At 40.5% G+C, this 21,762-nt stretch overlaps 1 pseudogene; it reads right to left on the bottom strand.

Annotated features, from left to right (window-relative positions):
* Positions 1 to 683: 683 nt before the first annotated feature.
* LOC116568177 lies at positions 684 to 19,614 on the bottom strand (annotated as a pseudogene).
* Positions 19,615 to 21,762: the final 2,148 nt, after the last annotated feature.

Here is a 21,762-nt window from a genome sequence, read left to right as displayed (position 1 = left end):
CTACCTTATGACCTGGCAATTGCACTAATGAGTATTTACCCAAAGACGCAGATATAGTGAAAAGAAGGGCAATATATGCCCCAATGTTCATAGCAGCAATGCCCACAATAGCCAAACTGTGGAAGGAGCTGAGATACCGTTCAACAGAAGAATGGATAAAGAAGTTGTGGTCCATATATACAACAGAATATTACTCAGCCATCAGAAAGGATAACAGCTGGATCATTTTATGACTTAGTCACCCTATGGTCCATCATCCCACCCTTGGATCCATTCAGACAAGAACAAAATATCTCAGGAATTTTTGCAGTCATAACTATCATGGCTTTTTGGGAGATTTCCCTGAGATGAATGTCCATGGGAAACCATAGATGAAGCTTAACCAATATTTGAACACTTACTGCCTGGGATTGGATTGACAGTGCTGATGCAAGTGATCCATTGGAGAATGAGGAACTGACCCAAAGAATTCTACTTAAATTCTTATGGTCAGTTGTCAGCCCTGGAAAACTTACACTGGAACTAGATGAAGTTCTAAGAGAATTATTTTGATATGGACTAGCAAATGCCCCAGATTGAAGTAGACTCTTTAAAAAAAAAAGAGTTCCTGCTGTATGAACCGAGCCCAAGTCAGCCAAAGGGTGAAAACCCAGTAAAACCAGCCAGAAAATAATGTGGTGTAGCTACTGAGTCAAGGGGTTCCCAAGGCTGAAATAGATGGTATCAACCATGAGGATCTTCACTCCAGGTAAATTGTTGAACTGGCCAAGAAAACATTCCAAGCTCATTTGGTTGAGCCATGAGCAGACACCACACTGTTTGAAAGCAAAAATAACTGTAAAGCCTTATTGGCCTGGAGAGGCTCTTTCCTTCTTTGCCTCCTTGAGCCCTTCCTCCACCCTCTCTTCTTGCTTCAGCTGCTGATAGTACAGATACTGTATGGACCTTCCATGCTCCTTAGATAACTAGCATTGACTCAAAATCCACAGATCCACAGATATCTAGCACTGACTCAAAAAAATTCTGACTCTGCCTCCTTCACCTTCTGCTAGTCCACACACATGAGGAAGGCAGTTTGGCCACTGAATGCAGCTGTCCTTAGAAAGGGATCACTTCTTCATAGCTGCTTTCTAGATAATGATGAGGACACAAGGGATGGGAGGTGATACGGGCTTATTTTGAAAATCTGAGATTTCTCCCTGACCATTCTTGGGCATGGTATGTCTTTCTTTTCCCTAACAGCAACCCCAGGACAAACATGGTTAGCACACCCTCTAGATGGCAGCTCAATCAAAATGGGGCTGGGGAGATTCAGACTTAATTCTGGTTCAGTCACCTGATTGTCTGGTTGGATCAGTATGGTCCCAGATCATAAAGATAGTTGTCACTTGGTTGAGTAATCATCACCAAATTCCCCCATGTTGCCTACACAGGCCAAAGTGGGAACTATAATGGGTCTGTATAACTTTTATTAAAATGTCCAAATTATCCTTGAATCTTTTTTTAAAGATAGGCTCCAGGCCCGGTGTGGAGCCCAACGTAGGGCTTGAACTCACCACCCTGAGATCAGGTCAAGAGTCTGACAACTGACTGAGCTACCCAGATGCCCCACTCTTGCACTTTTTTTTTTTTTTTAAAATAAAAGGTCTGGGTGTGATTAGGAGATATTGAAGAAAAGTTGAAGTTATCAACACTGTAAGTGGATACTGTGATTTTTAGGCAATTTTTAGGTATTTGACATCAATCCATCTTATTTACAAATGGGTTAAAGCGTTCCATCAAGTAAACTTAGGATAATCCTATTCCTCTCTACCCATAAAATAAGAACTAATGAAGAACTAAGGTGATGTTTGGTGTCCTTCACAGCTTCTTCCCCACCTGCAAGCTTGCCCATGCTCTTTAAACAGCCCTCCCCCAGGGGTCAAATGACCTCAATGGATTCCTCCAGGCTCTGCTTCCTGCTCTCTCTTGTGACATCCTATCTTACACCTCAGTCTGTTTTTTCTCTTTGTCCACCTTAGTTGTAGTGGCCATTGTTGGTTGGTATCTGGTATCCATTCTTATCCATTTCTCCTACCTCCAGTATGAGTCCCTGTTGGGGACTCATGTGGGAAACCAACACCATTCAGACATTCACTTATTTCAAAGCAGTCAGGGGATGCTAACCCCATCCCCATCTTCAGAGGTGGCACTGATTGGTCTACGAGCAGCCCATTCTTTCTTTTTGCCAATAGATCAATTCCAGCCAATGAGATGCTAGAGGAAATGTGAGGAGGAGCTTCTCAGAAAAGTTAGCTTTCTCTCATAAAAGAAGGCCACAGAAAGAAACACATCCTATTTCTAGTTGTGGTGTTTGGAATTTCTGTAGCGATTTGATCCCAGCCTGAAAATGAAGCCACCATTCAAGATGGTAGAACAGAGAGAGGATAATAATGTTATAGTGCGTAGCCAACTGTGACGCCCACCCTCCCTCTGGAAGATAATGTATTTCCTAAATATATAAGTCTGCTTGAGTATTTGATTCTGTTACTTGTTACCATACACTGAGTTAAGTAACTACATGAATTCTTCTAAGTACCTTAAATGAATTCATGTAATTAAGGCTTGTAACAAATCTAAGGGTTTATTATCTCCTTCCTTTGGAAGATAAGGAAACTAAGATACAGAGAGCTTAACTGCCCTGCGGAGATGACACAGCTACTTAAGTGACACAGCTAGGATTGGAAACCAGATCAGGCTCAGAATCTACAGACAACCACTACTCTATCACCTCTCACTATTTCGTTACTCATAACCTAAAGCCTTTCAACCAATACTAACTATACCTTGCTTTTAAGACTGCTGATACTGACTACACCTTATTTTTTAAAGACTTTTAAGATACCTTGCTTGTTAAGACAACCAATACTAACTACACCTTCATTTTTAAGACTCAACTGACTCTTGGGCTTTGGACCTCCAAGCCCTTCGGCTTCCAAGCCCACAGCAGCAAGCTAGCTTCACCTTCCCATGTCCACCTGCAGGGCCCACTGCTTGCCCCGAAGAGGAGATTGAACATTAACATCTAACTTCATTTCCTATTTGGCCACCTAGGAAGGCAGCCAAAAGTTAACATGTGAGCTCTGATTTAACATTCTGTTTATTTTAAGCACCTTGATGTGAACAACTGGTTCAAAGGCCATCTACTGTATGGACCAAATAATGCCTTTTAGGAGAGACCCTTTGCTCTTATGATCTGGCTGGCAATAACTGGGAGATCTTATATTTGCCCTGTCCCCATTGAGGAAATAGATAAGCAGCTCCTCAAGCCTGTCTCAGGGGTACACACACACACACACACACACACACACACCACAGTTACTCCCCATATATGACATGGGGCAGGTGGGGATATAATTACCAGACAACAATTACCCCTTTTCGTCAGCTCTTTGTCCTGGGAAGTTCCTTCCCCTCTCCCCACTGACAGTTCTTGGCTGTGATCAAGGGGAAATATGGATTGTACTGTATAGTTCTGCAGCCCATTGCCCTTGCCAACCCCACCTCTTTCCACCAATACTATTGATAACCTATCAGAAAAATTACCAGATTTATTTTTTAAAATCATCAAAGAAACTAGGGCAGAGGTAAAAAACATTCTAAGTCTGGGGCGTGGTTCTGTTTGGTTTAGTCAGGAGGGCACTACTGCTTAACATTTTTGCAGTAGAAATATCAAGTAACTCACTTTCAAGTTTTTCTCAATCACAACGTGTGTAAACTTGAATAAAATGGACATATGAAGACGCCACATTTGAGGGGTCATAAAATATTATAGAATCTCCTTAGATCTATACTTGGAAGACTTGGTTTTTTTCTCCTAAAAGTTTTTGTATTATAAACATCTGGAGCCTCCTTTAAAAAAGATCTTAAATGAAGCAGATGGTTCAAACTGATCCGAGTTTAGAGCTCAAAAAACTAGAAGGTCTCTTTTCTAACTCACACTGGGCTTTGAAGATAAAGGTCAGAGAAGTCCCCTGTTCACATGGATAGTTAAAGAGGAGAACGCTCAGAGAGGGTTGGGATTTTTCTTTGTGTGCACCATGGAAGAAATTATTTATTTCACACTTAAGAAATTCAAATATTCTTGGGGTGGCTTAGCTGGTTAGGCATCTGCCTCTTGATTTCCACTCAGGTCGTGATCTCTGGGTCACAATCTCTGGGTGCGGGGAGCGAGCCCTGCATGGACCTCCAAGCTCAGCGGGGAGTTTGCGGGAGATCCTCTCTCCCTCTGCCCATCCCCCGCTCATACATGCATGCATGTGCTCTGTCTCTCAAATAAATAAATAAAATCTTTAAAAGAAATTTTTAAGAAATCCAAGTATTCTTTTCTCTAGACTGGAGAGAGAGATATGATAATAGGTATCAAGAAAAAAGGTGGAGGGTAACAGCAATGAAAGACTCTGGATTCTATTAGAATGCTTTGCTATCTGGGAGGCTGCCTGGTTTCTTAAAAGAATAATTCGCTACCCAGGAGATGGTCAGGACGATGTGTTTGTCTTTTGGAATATACTAATCCTTATTTTAGATAACAAGCACTTATTTAATTATTCTTTTAATAATATTATTTTTAGTATGGTATACATAATATGATACAATATTTTTTTCTGTTTTTAAAAGCAACATATGTTTCATGTAAAGAATAAAAAGACACTTCTCCTAATACATTCAAACATAAATATTTTTGAGATCCTACTATATGTGTATACTAGGAATGCAATACCAAACAAAAACAGACTTCATCTCTGCTCTTTTGGACTTCAGAACTGAATGGAAAGTGCACAGAAGAAAAGGCATTTATTTATTCTTTCAGAAAAATATTTATCGAGCCTTTCTTTTCATAGCCAACTGAAAATTGCCTGTTATAGTGGTATTTATACTTTGCTCTTACACTTTGATAAGTAGTCAGACAAAAGGTGGGAAGATAATACATACATACATACATACATACATACATACTTAGATATAGAATGTCATATTAAACACTTCCTGAATGAGTGCATTGCTGAGTTAATATAAATTGTGCCATAAACTCAAAATGAAAATACACTCATATCAGTATTATTTTTTCCAAGTAATTCCTTAACCACTGAATAAGCCAGAAGTCTAGGAGCTTCCCCTGGGGGATTCTTTCTTTTTCTGAGCAGTCCAACTAGCCAGGTGTTTCCAAGATCTTAAAGGGAGGGTCTGTATGATTTCCAGCTAAGACTCCAGACAGTCATCTCACACTACCCTCCAACACAGAAGTGAGGTCTTCATGATCTCCCAGTCAATGCTTATCTGCAGCTGACCTCGTGCCTCAGTGACCCAGCTCATGATACACCATTTGCTCAGTTCCCTTAGGAAGTATGAAAAGACCCTCAGAGCCAAGGACAGTCCATGTTACTGTCTCCTGCACTCCAAACGTTGTAGAATGTACAGCACAACATTTTCAGCTTACATGGATAGCCTGGGGCATCAGCCAGCCCTAGAGGAATGGCATTAGACTGAGCCCTGAACCCCTGACCTTCCTCTCGGCCCACCTAAAATGACTGTCTCAGCACACAGTAAGAAATACATTCACTCAACCCAATGGGTGCACACACATGCACACCCACACATGCTTATAGATGAATCTGAAACAAAAGCTTCACAGAACTTGCCCGTATTATGCGTGATTCATATGGCTATAATCTCTCTATCCTGTTATTCTATTAAAAAAAATACAGGCTGGCAGGGTGCCTGGGTGGCTCAGCTCAGTGGGTTAAAGCCTCTGCCTTTGGCTCAGGTCCTGGTCCCAGGGTCCTGGGATTGAGCCCTGCATCTGGCTCTCTGCTTAGCGGGGAGCCTGTTCTTCCCCGCCCCGCCTACTTGTGAACTCTGTTGGTAAAATAAATAAATAAAATCTTTAAAAATAAATAAATTTAAAACACTGGTTGGGAATCATTAATGATTCAAGATCCACTGTTTGAAAAACACTGCTCTAAACTTTGGTCAGCCTTTCTACTTAAACCTCAAAATCACAGAGGGTCTGATTGTGCCCTCATTTCCCTGGATGATAGAAATAAAGTTAAATCCTTTTTTTCTCCCCCGACATTTCTTTTTAAAGTAGGTTTGATGTCCATTGTGGAACCCAAAGTGACACTTGAACTCATGACTTGATCTGAGATCAAGACCAAGCTGAGATCAAGAGTCAGATGCCTGGGAGATCTGGGTGACTCAATCAGTTAAGTGTCTGCCTTTGGCTCAGGTCATGATCCCAGAGTTCTGGGATTGAGCCCTACATCGGGTTCCTTGCTCTGTAGGGGGCCTGCTTCTCCCCTCTCCCTCTGCCTGCTGCTCCCCCTGCTTGTGCTTTCTCTCTCTGTTAAATAAATAAAATATTTTAAATTAATAGATATTACTTTAAAAATTATATAATTCTTTAAATTTAAATTCTTTAAATTCTTTATTTTGAAATCAAAATAGCAGTTATTCTTGGAACATAGTGACAGGAAGGGAATGAAAGAAGTCTTTTGTTTCTGGACCTAAGTTTTGGTTACATAGCTGTGTTCAGTTTGTGAAAGTTCGTCATGTATCACTCAATCCCTAAAGCAACTCTACAAACCTAAATGTCCAACAAGAGCCAAATGGTAAATACATGATGGAACAGTCACACAATGGAATACAATGCATTAATGTGAGCAAGCAATTTACAATTACACACGATGGCTGAATCTCAAAAAGTTATAGTTGGAAGAGATGCCAGATACAAAATACTACATTTTGTATGATTTGTTGACAAGAAGTACAAAGCAGATAAAGCTAATCTATGCCATTTGATATGAGGATGGTGAGAACCCGGGGACATAATGAAAGATGTCTGAAGTCAGAGAAATGTTCTATTTTACAATCAAGGTGCTGGTTACACGGGTGTGTTGAGTTTGTGAAAACTCAGTATAGCTTAAAAATTGCAACAGCTCTATGAGAATATAGTTATTACTATTTCCATTTGCAGGTGAGGAGTCTGTGGTTTTGAGCAGCTGATGACCTGAACAAGGTTACATATTTCTTAAGTGGTAGAGCCATGCTGTCAGGGTCCAGGTGCATGATCATTCTGAGGAGTTCCTGTTGCTCCACATCTTGACAGCATTTGATGTCAGTTTTTTTATTTAGGCCACTCTAATAGGTGTGTAGAGGTATCTTGTTTGAATTTGCAGTTCCCTCATAACATGTTGAGCATATTTTCATATTATTTGGCAACAATATATCTTCTTTGGTGAGAGGTGTCTGTGCAGGTCTTTTGCTCATTTTTATTTTGTTAAAAAATTGTTTTTATTTAAATTCACTTTAGTTAACATGCAGTGTATTATTACTTTCAGGGGTAGAATTTAGTGATTCATCCGTTGCATATAACAGCCAGTATTCATTCCATCAAGTACCCTCCTTAATGTCCATCAGCCAGTTACCCCATTGCCCCACCTCCTTCCCCTCCAGCAACCCTCAGTTTGTTCCCTATAGTTAAGCATTTCTTGAGGTTTGCCTTCCTCTCCATTTTTATCTTACTTATCTTTTCCTTCCCTTCCCCTATGGTTACCTCTTTCGTTTCTTAAATTCCACATATAAGTGAAATCATATGGTATTTATCTTTCTGAAACTGACTTATTTCGCTTAGCATAATGCAGTCTAGTTCTATACACATTGTTGCAAATGGCAAAACTTCATTCTTTTTGATGACTGAGTAATAATCCATTATATATATACTTCATCTTCTTTATCATCCGTTGATGGACATTTGGCCTCTTACCATAGTTTGGCTATTGTGGATATAGTTTCTATACACTCTGGGGTGCAGGTGTCCCTTCAAATCACTATGTTTGTATCCTCTAGATAAATACCTAGTAGTAATTGATGGGTCATAGGGTAGTTCTATTTTTAACTCTTTGAGGAATCTCCATACTGTTTTCCAGAGTGGCTGCTCCAGGTTTCATTCCCACCAACAGTGTAAGAAAGTTCCACTTTCTCTGCATTCTCACCAACATCTGTTGTTTCCTGAGTTGTTAATTTTAACCATTCTGACCCCTGTGAGGTAGTATCTCATCACGGTTTTGATTTCTATTTTCCTGCCCTTGTGCCTATTTTTAAAATGGGTTTTTGATTCTCTTATTAATGAATTTTTTTCAAGATTTTATTTATTTATTTGACAGAGAGAGAGATCACAAGTAGGCAGAGAGACAGACAGAGAGAGATGAGGAGAAGCAGGCTCCCTGCTGAGCAGAGAGCCCGAATCGGGACTTGATCCCAGGCCCCTGGGATCATGACCCAAGATGAAGGCAGAGGCTTAACCCACTGAGCCATCCAGGTGCCCTCTTATTATTGAATTTTAAGTGTTCTTTCAGTATTGTAGATAACAGTCTTTTACCAGATATATCTTTTGTAAATATTTTCTCCCACTATAAGCCTTGTCTTCTCATTCTCTTTGCAGTGTCCATTGCAGAACAGAAGTTTTTAACCTCGGTGAAGTCCACCTTATCAATTATTTCTTTGATGGTTCAGGCCTTGCGTCTTAAAATAGTCATCGCCAAATCCACAGTAACCTAGATTCTTCTCCTGTGTTATCTTCTAAGTGTTTTATAGCTTTGCATTTTATATTCAAGACCGTGCTCCATTTTCAGTTAATTTTTTGATGGGTATAATGTTTTGATGTGTGTAGATACAGTTTTTTGCATGTGGATGTCCAGTGGTTCCAGCACTAACTTTCAAGCCTGTTTTCTCTCCACTGTATCGCTATTGCTCCTTTTCCAAGGATTGGTTGACTATATTTATGTGGGTCTATTTCTGGGCTCTCAGTTTTGTTTTGTTAATCTATTTATCTTTTTTTTTTTTCCTGGTACCACACTGTCTTGATTGTTGTAACTTTATAGTAAGTCTTGAAGTTGAGTAATTTTGTTCTTCTCCTTTAATTGGTATTGACTATTCTAGGTCTTTGCCCTTCAATATAAATTTCAGAATCAGTTTGTTGATATTCACAAAATAACTTGCTCAAGTTTCATTGGGATTTTGTTGAATCTATAGATGAAGTAGGGAAGAACTGACATCTTGACAATATTGAGTCTTCTTATCCATGAATATGGAATATTATTCTATTTAGTTTTTCTAAATTTCTTTTATTAGAGTCCTTTAGTTTACTTCATATAGATCATGTACATATTTTGTTATATTTATACCTACATATTAAAGACTTTGGCTCTAATGTAAATGACATTGTGCTTTTAATTTTAAATTTCATTTGTTTGTTGTTAGTATATAGGAAAGCAACTGGCTTTGGTAGATTAACTTTGCATCCTACAACCCTGTTATAATTCCTTTTACTTTCAGGTTTTTTTTTTTTTAATTCTTTCAGATTTTTCTGCATGGACAATCATTTTATAAATGAACAAAGGCATTTTATTTCTTCTTTTCAATCTGTATACCTTTCATTTTATCTTCTTATCTTATTGTATTCGCTAGGATTTTAAGTATGATATTGAAAAAGAGTGGTAAGAGGGGACACCTTTACCTTGTTTTTTATCTTAGCAAGAAAGGTTTTAGTTTCTGCTTACAAGTGTTTTGTAGAGTCAAAAAAAAAAAATCTAGTGAAGGAAGTTCTCTATTCCTAGTGTGTGGGAGTTTTTATCATGAATAGATGTTGGATTTTGTCAAATGCTTTCTCCACAATTCTATTGACATGATCATGTGATACTTTTCTTTAGTCTTTGATGTGACGGATTACATTAACTGATTTTTGAATATTGGATCAGCCTTGCATCTCTGGAATAAACCCTACTTAGAGCAATTGGTCATGTTGTATAATCCTCTGCTCAATTCAATTTGCAAATACTTAAACTTCTTGTGTCCCTATTTAAGAGGGTTATTTTTAGTTCTCCTTTTTTGTACTCTTTTTTTTCTATTTTTTTTATTAAATCAATTTATTTATTTTCAGAAAAACAGTATTCATTATTTTTTCACCACACCCAGTGCTCCATGCAAACCATGCCCTCTATAATACCCACCACCTGGTACCCCAACCTCCCACCCCCCCAACTGCAAACCCCTCAGATTGTTTTTCAGAGTCCATAGTCTCTCATGATTCACCTCCCCTTCCAATTTATCCCAACTCCCTTCTCCTCTCTAACACCCCTTGTCCTCCATGATATTTGTTATGCTCCACAAATAAGTGAAACCATATGATAATTGACTCTCTCTGCTTGACTTATTTCACTCAGCATAATCTCTTCCAGTCCTGTCCATGCTGCTACAAAAGTTGGGTATTCACCCTTTCTGATGGAGGCATAATACTCCATAGTGTATATGGACCACATCTTCCTTATCCATTCTTCCATTGAAGGGCATCTTGGTTCTTTCCATAGTTTGGCGACCGTGGCCATTGCTGCTATAAACATTGGGGTACAGATGGCCCTTCTTTTCATGATATCTGTATCTTTGGGGTAAATACCCAGGAGTGCAATTGCAGGGTCATAGGGAAGTTCTATTTTTAATTTCTTGAGGAATCTCCACACTGTTCTCCAAAGAGGCTGCACCAACTTGTACTCTTTTTATTTGGTTTTGGTACCAGGATAATACTGGCTTTCCAAAATGAATTAAAAAATATTTGCTCTTTTATTTATAGGTTCTTAAGGGGAAAATTTAGATTATTGATTTAACTAAACAGTGTTGTTTAGTTTTCAAGTATTTGGAAATTTTCTTGTTGCCTTTACTGATTTCTGTCTGACCCCATTGTTTTTGGAAACACACTTTGTGTAATCTCAGTTCTTTCAAATTTGTTTAGGTTTCTTTTATACCCCAGGATACAATCTATCTTAGTATATGTTTCACAGGTACTTCAAAAGAGTATGTTTTCTACTATTGTTGAGTGGAATGTTCTATCAATGTCTCTCTTTTTTTTTTTATTTGACACAGAGAGAGGGATCACAAGTAGGCAGAGGGACAGACAGAGAGAGAGAGGGGAAAGCAGGCTTCCCCCAGAGCAGAGAGCCCGATGTGGGGCTCGATCCCAGGACCCTGAGATCTTGACCTGAGCCAAAGGCAGAGGCTTAACCTACTGAGCCACCCAGGTGCCCCTCTATCAATGTCTCTTAGATCTTGTTGGTTGATGGTCTTATTAAGTCCTTCTGTATCCTTCCCGGTTTTCTAACTAGTTGTTCTATCAACTGCTGAAAGAAGAGCCTTGAAGTCTTCAACTATAAGTATAAAGTTGTCTATTTTTCCTTGTAGTTCTATCAATTTTTTCTCAGATATTTTGGAGCTCTGACATTTGTGCATGTGTTTTTTTCTTTTTAATACACAAACTGAAGAGAGACTTAGTTCAAAAAAGAACATGAACTTTGTCCCATGAAGTGACAAGCTAACATGACTGTGTCAGGCACCTGAGAAGGACAAGCATTGAAAGTACAAAGGGCAAGTTCTTACTTCACTGGACAAGTCATCACTCACCAGACACCTCTCAAAATTGCTATTTTTGACTGAAATCTCTGAAATGAATGTATCTCTTAAAATAGAAGTCTCTAAATTCTCCACTGCTATTTATTATAATGATTATCTTGAAATGGAGTCAGTCCCAAGGTTCTTAATAATGGCTCCCAAAAATGAGTTTATAAATGTGAACTGATTTACTCAAATCAGGCTTGGCAATTTCCCTTTTCCAAATAAGGATACTGGTGCCCAGAACATTTAAATAATTGGCCAGAGGTCACCCCAGTGTGGCTGAGTCCAAACCAGGAGCCTGTTTCTTCTATCCAAGCAGTCCCTGCTTTTTGGTTCCGAGTCATGCTGAAGTTCGCACTTGCAAAGTTTGGGTGACTACTTTGTGCTAGGCTTCAAGGGGGATAGAGGACCAGAAGACAGGGGTTTTGATTTCCAGCAGCTCATGATCTTAAAGCCGCAAGTGCTACCATTTAAACACTCATTGAATTCTTGACTGCTCACAGTATCTTGTTGTCTTCACCTTCTCTCATTTCAGCAGAGAAGGTAACAGTGAAAAGATGGATTGTCTTTCGAAGGTGTTGATTAATGACTTGGTGAATGTCATGAAGTGAATAAACCACCCATATCTCACACTAGATTGATAAGAAATGACAGGTTGTTTTAAATAGCCAATCCTTCTAGGTCACTTAAAATATCATTTGATTTACAAAGCTAAATGTACCATAGGTTTGGGGGGAAAGGTACATTAGCTTTTCAAAAGCCTTTAACCCTCTGCCTCCAATGTCAGAGTTTAAGGAAGCACAGTCTTGCCAAGGATGTGAGACACCCCTTGGATCACTGCTTACCTTACTTTTTCAACAGGTGTTTTGCTTGGCATATGATCCTCCCTGCAGAAAACATCTGGTCCTACAGGTCCTTACATAACCCTTCCCTCAATGCAAATCCTGTCCCTGCCATTTTATGCCTTGGCTCTTGCAGTCCATTATTTATTTAAATCTTTCATTTCCTTTGAGGGTCAGAGCCAAGCCACAGCTGCTATGAAGACCTCCTGTTCCAATCCAGCCTGGGGGTATTTCCTCACCTTCAGTACAGAATATAGCTATGTGTACCTCTTGCTCAAAAGCATAGGAAGAGCAGAGCATAATGGTTAATACTTCACACTCCTTACATAGGCATGTGGATTTAAGTTCCCCACTGTCTGGGGAAGTTCTTTCTTTCTTTTATTTTTTTTAGATTTTATTTATTTATTTGACAGAGAGAGAGAGAGAGAGAGAGAGCGCACAAGCGGTGGGGGGAGGGCAGCAGAGGGAGAGGGAGAAGCAGACTCCCTGTTGAGCAGGGAGCCCAATGAGGAACTCAATCCCAGGACCCTGGGATCATGACCTGAGCCGGAAGCAGAGGCTTAACCATCTGAGCCACCCAGACGCCCCTCTGGGGAAGTTCTTTAGCTGAGCCTCAGTTTCTTCATCTGAAAATGGGGTTCAAACCTCATAGGTTAAGTCAATTCTTATTAAAGTGCTTGAACAACCCAAATGCCCATCAAAAGATGAATGGACAAAAAAAATGTCATAGATACATACAATGGAATATTATTCAGCCTTTAAGAAGAACAAAATTGTCACATGCAACAACATGAATGAACTTTGAGACATGTTAAGTGAAAGAAATGAGACACAAAATGACAAATGTTGTGTGATTCCACTTACATGAGGTAGTTAGATAGTTCAATACATAGAGACAGAATATAGAATAGTAGTTACCAAGAGCTAGAGGAAGGAGAGAAAGGGGAGTTATTGTTTATTGGATACAGAATTTCAGTTTGGGATGAATGAGAAAGTTCCAGCAATGGATAGTGGTGATGGCTGCACAGCAAAATAAAACATACTTTATACCACTGAACCATACACTTAAAAATGATTAAAATGGCAAGTTGTAACAAAAAAACAAAGTCTAAAAGTGGGACGCTTGAGTGGCTTAGTTGGTTAAGCACCAGGCTTCAGCTCAGACCATGATCCTGGGTCCTGGGATTGAGCCCCCTGTTGGGCTCCCTGCTGAGAGGAGAGTCTGCTTCTCCTTCTCCCTCTGCTCCTCTCTACCTCCACCCCCTGCTTGTGCTGTCTCACTCTCTCTCTCAAATAAATAAAATATATTTTTTTAAAAAGTGAAAAAGTACATTATGCCACAATTAAATTTTATTTATTTATTTATTTTTAAAGAAGTAAGGTCTGCTGGAGAGAGCCGGCTGGCTGACTTGAAAGGGCTCACCTTTTGTCACCTGCATGACAAAAGAGTGATTTAAAAATGGATTACGCCAAACAAAAAAAAGACAATTGTCATATAGTTTCACTTGTAGGTGGAATATAAGGAATAAGGCAGAGGATCATAGGGGAAGGGAGGGAAAACTGGTGGGAAGAAATCAGATAGGGAGACAAACCATAAGTGACTCTTGACTCTGGGAAACAAATGGAAGGTTGCAGAAAGAGAGTTGGGCGGGGAGATGGGGTGATTGACATTAAGGAGGGCACATGGTGTGATGAGCACTGTGTGTTATACGTAACAAATGAATCATTGAACACTATATCAAAAACTAATGATGTACTACTGTATGTTGGCTAATTGAATTTAAATTTTTAAAAATCTAAAAAAGTAAACATAAAAATAAAAATGGGTGATATTGAGAAGGGCAAGAAGAGTTTTGTTTAGAAGTATGCCCAGTGCCATACCATGGAAAAGGAAGGCAGGCACAAGACTGGGCCAAATCTCCACGGTTTACTTGGATGAAAGATAGGTCAGGTCCCCCTAAAAATTATTTTTTAAGTGAAAAAGTTCTTCAGAAAAATTTAGACAATATCCATGTGGCAGCTGGGTGGCTCAGTCGGTTAAGTGTCCAACTCTTGGTTTTGGCTCAGGTCATGATATCAGGGTCCTGGGATCAAGCTCCACTCTCAGCGGGGAGTCTGCTTGAGGATTCTCTTTCTCGCCCTCTGCCCCTCCCCCTGCCTCGCTCTCTCTCTCAAGTGAATAAATAAATCTTAAAAAGATTTTAAGAAGGAGAAGTAGGAGAAGAAGGAGGAGGAAGTGGAGGAGGAGGTGGTGGAGGAGAATAAGAAGGGATCCTAAGGAGCTAGAGTGAAGGTCTGGAGAAATAAAACAAGGAGGAGAATAAAAAAGCCAAGAACAACAAAAGAAAACAACCGAATTCCATAGCGCGTTATTCCTTTGGCGACCAGTATGAGTAACTGGTGCTCTATCCTGCCAGCATGTATTATTACTTTAACATGTTGACTTGGCCAAAGGAAGAAATGGTTTTAAGTTTCTTACCATAGTTCCTCTTACTTCACAATTTGGGAAACCAATGTGAATGTACTGTCAGCTACTGCCTGTGTGTGTCCCAACTACATGCTCATATACCAGAGAAATAACAACAGGGTAGATCTAAAAGATCTAGTGAACCCATAGTAAGACACATTTGAACTAGAGCTCCTTTTATCACTTGGCCTCCCTACCACCCCATTTTAACTGGAGAATAAGGAAAAGTACTTCAGGTCCCTTGATACAGTATCAACACAGAGCCATGGTCCCTATATTCAACTGTTCTTGAAAAGTCTGACAATTCCCTTTTGCCAGTGCATGAGCACAGTGATAAGCAGCCTTAGATCCCTTTGGAGAAGGATCAAGGGAATGTTTACCATAAATACTTGTAGTAACATTGCATTGTCTTTCCTCAAAGGGATCTATCTCTTCTTCAGTGAGTGGGCTTTGGGTCTGTGAAGTGACATATTTAGAAACTGGGTGAAAGAATCTTTCTCTCTGAAAGAAATGCTGGTGAAGGTTTCTGTTCACCAGTTCTCGATTTTTTCCATTTTATTATACAGGTCAAATAACATTCTGGTTGGCTTTCCGTCTCCCCTCTAGGAACACCATGACTTATTAGCTGAGAGTCAAAGCATACCAAATACTACTATAGCCTTGCTGCCCAGTATGGCGATGCCCCCTTTATTCTAACAGTTAAGAGCTGCCATTGGTCTCTGCCATTCCAGAATCTTACTATTGCCTTGAATCTTAATCCCATGGTAAATCTTCTGTCAATCCTAGCCTGTACAAGATAGTTACCACAGAGTTTGTCAAATTAACTGGTGCTCCTTAGCAATGCTTTCCTCCTTGCTTTAGCGAAAGAAGTGTTCTTTGGGTCCTCCTAGGGAATACTGTCCAGTGCCAGTTTCTCTGATCACAAATAATAAATTCATTCTAATATTTTTACCTCCCTGAATCTTCGGATGCCTTCCTCAATTCCATGCCAAGGCCATTCTAGCATCTCCACCTAGTTATCCTAAGCTATCATGGTATCAAAGCTTCAAAGAACCTTCCCAGCAGCATGTTGGATGGGATCCTGGTGTCCTTTGCCAGAATTCTCAGCTCCAAGTCATGAAGGATGGCCCCAATAATAATAAGCTATAATCTACCCAGTTTCCTAACCCTGCTTCCGCATCACCATTCCCAATGCAGTATTCTCAAGATCCCTACACATATGTGTCCCCCAGATTCTTGAAATATTCCTATTAACAAGGTCCTGCAATAATTTTGGTACCTAAGCCCCTTCCTCCCAGAACGAGTATGGTATTTCTGCTCTGGGGGCTATGATGTATTCTTACTGTAGCTGACAGGTTTGTTTGTTTGTTTGTTTGTTTAAGATTTTATTTATTTATTTGACAGACAGAGATCGCAAGTAGGCAGAGAGGCAGGCAGAAAGAGAGGGAGAAGCAGGCTGCCGAGCAGTGAGCCCGATGCGGGGCTCGATCCCAGGATCCTGGGATCATGACCTGAGCCGAAGGCAAAGGCCTCAACCCACTGAGCCACCCAGGTGCCCCAGTAGTCATCAGTTTGAGGAAGAAAAGTACAATCTTGAGAAAAACCTGCCTCAGATATGACCCTTCAAATGTCCCCAGACAGAGGGAAGTTGCTGTCTTCTATAAAGGTCAAGAGCTAGTGGATAGAGAGTTGGTACCAGTTGCCAGTATGGAAAAAGGCAGTCCAGTTCATTTACTTTAGATCTGTGAGAAGCTGGTTCTATTCTAATGGACTGACATTGGCGGTGACATCCTATATTCTTTCTGGTAGGGTTTGCACCATTTAGAAAATTAGTAAAAGTATGTAAAATCCTGGGCTGCCTGGCTGACTCTGTCAGTGAAATGTGTGACTATTGATCTTGGGGGGTTGTGAATTTGAGCCCCATGTTGGGTGTAGAGATTACCTAAAAAGTCAAGTCTTAGGGGAAAAGAAAGACTATAAAATCCTAACAGAAGAACGAAGTACAAATATGTAATCAAGCTTATTAAATACTCCACAACGAGGAGGATACCAAACTGATAGGACTAAGTATACCTCCAAGCAGAGTTAACAACAGGTCACATTTTATTCAGATTTGGTGTAGCCTAGACTCAGGACACAACAGAGGGAGACAAGGAAAAGGCCTTGGGCAAGTAGAGGAACTTGGATGCATTTTTTAAAATTTTGGTTAAAGGAAAAAAAAAAGCCTTGGAAATGGATGTTCAGTGCTTTTCATTGAAATTATAGTCAAAGCTGCCTTGTCTCCACTGTAGTACTTCTAAAAGTGATTCCTCTGAATAAGCCCTCCAACCTGTGGTCATTTCCAACCACAGGCAGACATTGTGATTGAAGGTGTCTATGTATGTAAACAGGTGAGCAGCTGTGAATAAAATTTAGAGAATTTAGAATTCTGTGTCTACGGTGATTTTTTGAAACCTTCTTATTTGAAATCTAGCTTAAGGAAGAAAAAAAACCATTGGTAGTTTAATTGAAAACATTCAGGACTGAAGAATTTGTGGAATTTGCCCTAAAACATTCTTTTCAATAATTTAGTTGTACTGCAAGCAGTTTAAGCAAAACTATTTGGACTTAGTGTTTTAGGAAGTTATGCCCTCCACAGAGAAGAATCTGGTCATTGTGATGCCATCTTAGCCATTTTCCTGATGAGAGGGAATCAATTACTGCTTGACCCAGGGGGAGAACTTACCCAGATAGTTAAATTCTTTGCTCGCAGTAGGAATGGGGTGAAATAACATTTAAGTTAAGAAATTTGGAACAAAGAGGGGAGCTGATGCAATATCTGGGACAAAGGTGAGCCTAAGATTCAGAGAAAAGACCTAACTGTTTATACATAGTAAGGAAGCAATCTTGCCTATGGGAAAGGAGGGAACAGTCTGATGCAACAGAAGTATCAAAAATGCTTAATCTGGTCTCTAATACAGAGTAAACATTGTCTTTTCCAGAAATAAAGGCAGAGCTTGAGAACAGCTTTTCCTCCACACTTTCTGTCCTATTCTTAACTGGAATAGAATTTGATTACTATCCACAACTTATTTGTTTTAAATTTATGATTTTTTTTTAAAGAGGCGTGCCTGACGGACTCATTTTGAGGAGCATGTGACTCAATCTCAGGGTTGGGAATTCGAGCCCTATGTTGGGTGGAGAGATTACTTAAATAAACACACTTAAAAATAAATAAATATTAAAAAGCCACGGAGTTTTGAAATTCATCAAAATACAACCAGTCTTACACTTTATCTATTTCTTTCACCCCTGACCACAGATGTACTTATCAATTTAGATACAGTTTTAAGTGTTAATCCTTTTACTAAAAAATCATAAGCATCTTCTCTAAGTTACTACAGTCTCGTAAATAATATGCTTACAAAATTAAGTTTACTGGTGGTTTCCCTTATAAAAGACACTACTTTGTCATTCTAAGAAGTTTACAATTCAGAAAAGTCAAAAATTAGAAGGAAAAAAGCACCTATAGTCTCACCACATATAAATTCACTCACTATCTGTGTTTTGGAATCATTATTACAATATTTAATCATTGAGTAATTTTTTTATTTTTTTTCAGTGTCTACAATTTTATTTTAACATAATCTAAACAGATATCATTTAGAAATTACCAAGAAAATTTTATGTGTAAGAGCTGATGTTACTGGGGTGCGTGGGTGACTCAGTGGATTAAGCCTCTGCCTTCAGCTCAGGTCATGATCTCAGGATTCTGGGATCCAGCCCCACCAGGCTCTCTGCGCAGCATGGAGCCTGCTTCCCCCCACCCCCCGCCCCCCTGCCTGCCTCTCTGCCTATTTGTGATCTCTCTCTCTGTCAAATAAATAAAATCTTTTTTTAAAAAAAGTTGGTATTATTGCATTTGGGTAAAGCTGGCAAGTTCTTGCTACTAGCATAGTTCAGGAAACACCTCGGAGGAAACCTAATATATTGGAATAGGTGTTGTGGCATTTAGTCCCCAGTTTGATAACTCTGGCGGACACTAAAATAGTCAATGTTTGGTACTAGATGTAAAGCTTCATCTGTTACTCTGCAACCTTTAAGACTTCTTACGCATCTTATATCTAAATTCTTTTTTTAAACGATTTTATTTATTTATTTGACAGACAGAGATCACAAGTAGGCAGAGAGGCAGACAGAGAGAGAGGAGGAAGCAAGCTCCCCGCCAAGCAGAAAGCCGGATTCAGAACTCGAACCCAGGACCCTGTGATCATGACCTGAGCCAAAGGCGGAGGCCCAACCCACTGAGCCACGCAGGCGGCCTCTTATATCTAAATTCTTAAGCAGTCTGTCATCTCATAAATCCAAGTCTTCTGGAAGAGTCTGTAGTGCCAGACTTGCAAACAATATCGGTCTCTAGCTCATCAAAATGCGGTTTGATGCCTCTTCAACAGCCTCTGATATGTATCCCTAATCTGTAGGATCTAAATGTGCAAATTGTTCCTCCAACATTTGCGATTACAGATTGTGGAAGATTTTTGCTTTCACTGATTTCTCAGATCCACTCTTTTACCAGATTATTTAATTTTCCCCAAATTAAAATCCTGCGCTGCAGTTCGTCTTCCTCTTCAAAAACCCCAAAGGGTTGCAGAGTCTCAGTTGGTATCTATGTTAATAGGCAGTGTCCTTGGGGGCTGCTAAGCTGATCCGAGAGGGAAGGTCAGAGCACTTCTGCGGCTTGTTTGCTGTGATCCCTGCTCTTTAACTGAAAGCCTCAAGGAGTCCTCAGCCGGCACAGCCCATTCACTTCCCCGCCCCCTGCGCCAGGCCCTCCAGCTGCTGATCCATTGAAGGTGGTGGATGGAGGCGGGGCGCCGAGGGCCCTGAGCCCAACCCCCTTCCCTCCCTCGCACCCCACCTCCCGCCCCACCACCGCTCCCGCCACTTTTAGCCCTTCTCCTCCTTCCCCTTCGTCCTAACATGGACCCGGGAGGTTTTTTGTTTTGTTTTGTTTTGTTTTATTGGTATATATTTGCATATTTATATATAATTTGTATATATTTCATTATAATAGATGATTTGTTGAGATTCCTGGAGGGAAGTAGGGGCTGAAGGGGGAGGTAGAATTGGTTTGTGATGGTGTTTAGTGCTGCTCTAAAATCTTTCTCCTTGGAAGCGAATGGTAGAATTCTATTTCTCCACCCTCTTGAAGTCAACCGTAACTTTACCTAATGGGATAGGAGCAGGAATGGCGTGTGTCTGTTGCAAGGAAGCCGGAACACTGAAAATTTACTGGGCTTCTTTCCTCCGGCGTGATGTGGAAAGTACCAGGCGGTGGAAGTTGCATCAGCCTGAGTCTTTGCGTAAGGAGGAGGCAGAACAGAAAGAGCAGAAACCTCGAAAAGGTGGTTAAAGAAAGTTTAATGAGATTACTAGGAACAACGGTGTGACAAGATATAGGGAAACTGTAAAAGCTAGAGGCACACCACAGGGCTGGCTACAGGAGGACACCTACTGTCTCTGTACTGGAGAGGGCAAGAAGAGGAAGGGATGGCTGAAACCAGTGAGAGCACAGTAGGGGGAGAGAGCTGTGGCCTTTGGTGTCCGAATGCATGAGCTGTCACCTCGCCAGGAGGTGATCAAGGGAATCAACCCAACAGTGTTTCTCTGCCCTCCCATTTTCCAGTCTCCTGCCAGTCCTTCCCATTGGCCAAACCCAGCTGGAAACCTGGTTAATGCTGTGGATAAAAGTTGGGATCTGAGGGCACAGCGCAGAGTGTGAAAAGATGGTGAATGGGTCTGAAAGAGCAAACGAAGGCTCTGTTCCCAGTCAACCCTCCCTCCTTTTTCCCCTCAGTGTCCACTATGATTCCTCTTTTTTTTCCTTCCAGGTGAAAAATTCTTTTCCCAGCAAAGAGGTTACACACCCAAAGTCCCATCAGCTGGTATAGCCTCCCCAGGTGTTATCAATTAAGTCATTTCCACACCTGAAACCTAAGACATTAACCACCACCAGTGCTCTCCACTGTGGATCTTTTATTTTTTTTTAAGATTTTATTTATTTATTTGACAGACAGAGATCACAAGTAGGTAGAGAGGCAGGCAGAGAGAGAGAAAGAGAGGAGGAAGCAGGCTCCCTGCTGAGCAGAGAGCCCAATGTGGGGCTCGATCCCAGGACCCTTAGATCATGACCTGAGCGGAAGGCAGAGGCTTAACCCACTGAGCCACCCAGGCTCCCCTCCACTGTGGATCTTTTAAAAAGAAGAGAGATAGTCAATTAGTGTAAAACACTGTTGCCACTGTCTAACCTGGAAAATACCCAGCACAGTATGGCCCTCTGGCCCCTTAACGTCTATGTGATTCATTAACTTGTGTGCTTTGATGATTAGACAATTGGAGCTCCCTGGAAGAAAATGGTTTGCAGGTGAAAATGGGGCCAAGAAAGAATTGGATACTAGGGTAGCAAGAACAGAATGACAAACCAGGAGCTTCTGAGCTGAGTTGTCTTTATCATCAGGATCTAATTATAAAGGTCACAGTCCTGATCAGCAAACTGTGGCCCATCTTTAGAGGGACATAGGATCCAGAGAAGGGACTTAAGTAAAAAGGAGGTGAGGTGGTGGTTAACAGGCTACCAAGCTGGTCTTCAGGGTGGGGGTAGGGAATACTAATTCTATCTGGTAATAGCCTAGAAGTTCGAGGAGACAAGCCTCTTCTAGGAGGGTTAGATAGACAGGAAGCAGCCCAATGCTCCTGCAACACATTGTCATTCCATAAATATCGAGCATTATTTTGGGTCGTGTATCATCTTGAAAACTGGAGGTATGATGTTTAAAAAGTAGGGAAGAAAATCCTTGTCTTTATGGAGCTTAGGTAGAAATGAGGAAGGCAGAAGTCAGATATACTCATTCAAATTGTTCATTCATTAATAATACAGAAAACATGCCATGGAGAACTCTGTGACAATATCCAAGTGCACGCTGGGGCCCTCCCTAG

Source organism: Mustela erminea, chromosome 10 (assembly GCF_009829155.1).
Source record: "Mustela erminea isolate mMusErm1 chromosome 10, mMusErm1.Pri, whole genome shotgun sequence".
Classification (NCBI taxonomy): domain Eukaryota; kingdom Metazoa; phylum Chordata; class Mammalia; order Carnivora; family Mustelidae; genus Mustela; species Mustela erminea.
Note: the sequence above shows the minus strand (reverse complement) of the source record. Positions and strands in the feature narration are given on the sequence as shown.